The sequence below is a fragment of the Pinus tabuliformis genome, chromosome 7, assembly GCF_031772625.1.
Source record: "Pinus tabuliformis cultivar Carrire ecotype Pingquan chromosome 7, CPIR1, whole genome shotgun sequence".
Classification (NCBI taxonomy): domain Eukaryota; kingdom Viridiplantae; phylum Streptophyta; class Pinopsida; order Pinales; family Pinaceae; genus Pinus; species Pinus tabuliformis.
This window is the reverse complement of record NC_142293.1, coordinates 1798620551-1798625400: the sequence shown is the minus strand read 5'-3', so window position 1 is coordinate 1798625400 and position 4850 is coordinate 1798620551.

Here is a 4850-nt window from a genome sequence, read left to right as displayed (position 1 = left end):
GATTATAACCTACTCCTTGGACGAGACTATATATATTGCATGGGAGCTATAGTCTCCTCACTCTTTAGAGTAATGTGTTTTCCACACGAAGGAAGAATGGTCAAGCTCGTAGACCAACTTTCATTTCCGGGATCACGCATCGCAAATAGTCAAATACCAACCCTGAATGGTCTATTCACCCAAGAAATGTCTCCACCCCCAGTCCTCCTTCCCGATGAGTGCGAGTGATTAAGAAAGATAGGGCTGGAACCCAGGGGGCATGCATCCTGGTCTGCTTCGGGCAGAGGAAACCTTGGGTATAAGGTAGAATTTCCGTGAAAAAGTATGACTAGTCCGTACCCCGTCCGTGGATGGAAGAGGGGTTGTTCTAGAACAGGACTCTTTTGTCAAAGTTATGTGTTTGATGATTTTAGTCATTCACCTTTGTCTAAACAGGTAGGCTACCAAGGAAAGAGATTCTATTGTTGCAGCAAATGGTAACCATCTTTGGGTAAAAGGCAAGCCTCACCCATTAAAACTAATGTTTTAGAGGATAAGTAGGGGCAACCTCCAAAGAAAGGGATTCCTTTGCTGCAACAAGTAGTAACCATCTTTGGATAACCTAATGATAGACATCGCCAAAGAAAGAGTTTCATTTGCGGCAGCAAATAAAACCATTTTTTGGATAACCTGAAAGAGGCAAGCCTCACCCATCAAAACAAATGTTTTGGAGGATAAGTAGGGGCAGCCTTGAAATTGTACCTTATACCTGGGGGCATGCAAACCTTTTGGAGTGTAAGCAAAGAGCGGTCATTGATCGTTTCCTAACTTACATAAAGAAAGGATGGGGAGCAAAGGTCAAAAATTGCCAAATTTAGAGCATAGCTTATGTGAGGTGCAAGCTCTACAAAAATTGGAATCTTGCAGGAAGACATTTCTTATCCTATGACTGGTATATCGAGCAGTTTTACCGCGGAATTTATGCTCGTTAAAAAATAGAAAAGCGAGATCCGAGTAGTTTTAGCGTCATAGTTCATGCTCGTTAAAAAATAAACATAAGCTTTTGAGCAAAGAGTTTCCCCCAGAGTTCAAGCTCATTAAAAAATGAACCTATTCCGGTAAATAACCATTGTGATCGTAAATTTATTAGCCACAAAAGCCTTGGTCGTGTTTGCACCCGCCACCTCCATTTCATTTGGCCAATCGTTCACCTCCATATGATTGTTTATCCATTTTGAGGAACAGCTGCGAAGAGTGATTTCACTTAGCCATCCTTGTGACACTGCCGTGATTGGAAAATTCCAACCTGTACCTGGAATCTGCTGCTATCCCTGTTTATCACTCGTTCCTCAAAAGACAAGTTTTCTTTGAGCTCTTTTCTCCTGACTCATAAAATATGAAAAGTTTTCCGAGTTTTGGCCCTCCAGCTCGTTAAAGTGACCGGAAGAGCTATCCCTCTTCTAGATTTTAATCTTTTTGGACCTGAGGGATTATTGCACAAAAAGATCGAGCGCTTGTTTTATTCGGCTCGTTAAAGTTATCGAAAACTCATCCCTTCTGTATTGTTTTATACTTTTTCGGACTTGAGGGATTAGATGACGAAAAAGGACTTTTGGAGTTAACTTTCTGTACCTTTTCAGACTCTCTAAAAATGAAAAGGACCGAGTTTTCCTTGTCGTTAGACTCGTTAAAATGATTAAATAGCGACAAACTTGTCTTTAGACGAGAACGAGTTTCCCTATCGCTAGGCTCGTTAAAACATAGCGATGGGCTTGCCCGAAGGGCAGGTTATAGAACAAGCATATGTTATCCTCCTCAAGCTTGACAAAAATAAAGAGGTACTGGTCGGAAATGACTGGGGAAAAATTGGGAGAACCTCAAAGCTTTAATGGTAGCAAGTCGCTCTTGAACATGACACTTTGTCCTCCGTATCACATCGGGTTGGGTTGTTTCATTCACTGGTCTCATCACCATGGTCCTCGCCAAACCATCCACATTTAGGGTAATGCTACCGATCCATCACATCAGTGTCGTTATATGTTCAAGAGATGTGTTCAGAAAGAGTCAACCGTGTCCCATCCACTGCCATACATTATCCTTCATCCACCCATGATCGCCACCCTGAATCATATTTCACAGATTGTTTTCACCTCCACTAAAATCATTAGCTCCGTTCCGTGTCACTGATGTGGGATTCATTAAGGCCCTCCTTTGACGGATCGCTTCTTGTCGACTTCAGCTCATTATCCAAGAAGTCGATCTAGGAACAAACCCCCAGTACTTTGAAGCTTGCATGCCTCAATGGCAAGTTTCTCACTTCCGGCGACAGGTATACATCAATGACCTTCGACCAGAAGATTTTGCGTGGTGTTCGACGCCAAGTCCTTTATTCACACCACGTGAATTGTACTGTAGTACCTTGAGGGTCATTGTCATTATTGGTGATTCCTCTCGCGCTTGTTAACGGTTTACATTATTGACCGGTAATCAAGCGATGTCTTTCCATGTTCGACTTCAGCGCAATTCTCACATGGATCGACTTGTACTTAGAGTGAAGATCGAATGAGTTTGAAGACCCCGGATCTAGTTTCATCCATCCGGGCTGCGATATATATTCAGGATATAAAGACATTTGTTATGTACATCATTGCAGCAGATGATCATCCTACTCGAAGGATGATAGTTTCAGCAGAGAATTATCAGTCTACCATCAGACGATCGTCTGTTCTATGTACCAAAATGAATTTATAAAGCTGAGCATGGGAATGCCCGCCTCAGCTAGATCATGAAAGCAGAATGAAAAAATAATGTATTGTATTGTATTTTATTACAGGGCACCTCTCAGCGATTGAATGAACTTCGGATCCTCCTGATAAAGCATTTCACCCGATAAACGACCTCATACTTTAGGGGGCAACTGTTATAGACATTTTTGTGCCTAACAGCATGAAGCATGAAATGTCAATAATCTAAGGGATCCAAAGTCCCTAAACATGTTGTTCCTACCCCTAGAGGAACAAGGTCAGCAAACCACAGCACTGAAAATCAGTTCTCCACCTGAAAACACTCAAAAACAAGCTGTTTCTGGATCATGTCAACTGCTCCACTGAGCATCTGCGCTGAATGTCAACTGCTCCACTCTGTACCTGCGCTGAATGTCAAAACTAATGAAGGCTACCTGCGCTGGGCAAGATTGGCCAAGTGGCACAGTCATTCTGCAAGGTGTCAATTGCCCAGGAAGCTTCCAAACTGACACTTGGATCATGGAATTCGCCTTGTGATGAGTAAGAGGATCTAGATCTCCAAGTGGAGGCAAGAGACTCCAAGTGGACTCAAGAACTGAAGATTAACTGAAGTAGGAGAGGACACTAGTCAGCTTCATGTCAGTCTCAAGCTGACTCATGCTTTCTCCAAAACTTCTATATATAGAGCTCCCTCATGAGGTCTATGGAGGCTAGAATTTTGTGCAAGTAAGGAAGTGCTGTTGGTTTGAGTTTAGAACTATTGGGTGATTGCTTTGAAGGAGGTGAAGAGGAGATTTCTTTCTGCTGGGAGGTGTTGCTGGATTGGGCCTATTATGGTTGTAACACTCTCAGAACTTTACTTCTTCTATTAATAAAGTATTTGAGGTTCTTCTATATGCATGTGTCTCTATGGCGAATTGATGCTTGTATATTTGATTTATTCTAATCCTTGAATCAGTTATGGATGTATGCTTCTTGTAGTTTCCTTTCTTTGTGCTTTTACAGGATCTTGGTGTAGCTGGGCTGGTGAAAGAGCAAGGAGCTAGGAGCAAGCAGTACGGAGTGAGGATTGGATCGACTATTAGCGCAAGATAACGGTTAGTAGATCATCCTTCTTTTCTCTCTCTCATCTCATAAAGAAGTAATCTTGAATAGCTTTGCATTCAGTTGTTGCTGAGGTACTATCACCCTTAGAGTGGGATAGGGTCATTCCGTATTGGATACTTTTCCCAACAACACCGTGCAATTTGGGAATTGTGTAGAATGAAGGAATGTCACAGTGTCAGCAGAAATGTGTAGGGAGTTGCGCTATCCAAGAACAGACCGCGCAAGGCAGCCAGAAAGTGACCGTTATGGTCACTGTTCAAGACTTGATAGTGGGAAAATGACCAAATGGATGGGGGGGCGCATTTAAGTCAGAATTTAAGGGCCAGATCTGTGAAAATGTGCCACCAATCCAACATTTCTGAATGAGTTATGGGGGAACGGTCGGATTTGAATTCGAAAATGCCTATAAATTACAGGTGGCTGCCCAACGAAAAACACTTGGCATTTTGAGAATTGAAGTATTAAGCTCTCACATACATATGAACCCTGAGATGTTTGAAGCCCTGATAGCGAGTTCAGTGTTTGAGAAGTTGCTAATGGAGATGCAGGTGTTGTCGTCTAGCATTATGTCGGTGCCTGCAGAAACTGTGAGTGTAGGAGAAGCAATGGCAGCTAAAGGAACTACCCAGGAGGTAGTAATGGTAGCTAAGGGAGCTGCCTCGGAGGTTGAAAGCGTCGAAGTATCGGAAAAAGTGCCTAAATCACGAAGGACACCCAGGTTGAGGCCTACGTTGACCAAGGAGGGTCCAAAATCAAAGAAGGATAAGCAGAAAGTGCAACAACTGGTGCGCGCATCACCCTGAAAGCACCCATAAATGGGAAATGCATTGCGCAGGAGAAGGGAAAGGTGAGTGACCTAGAACTTGAAGCCGATGTTGAAGAACTCGACGTGGGTGTGGATGATATTGATATGGAGGGGGCGGAGGACGTTAATGTGGAGGGTTCTGACCCCATTTCTAAACTGCCCAAGCACATTCCTCCGTGCAAAGGCAAGACAAAGGTTCCGAAGGATATTGATGA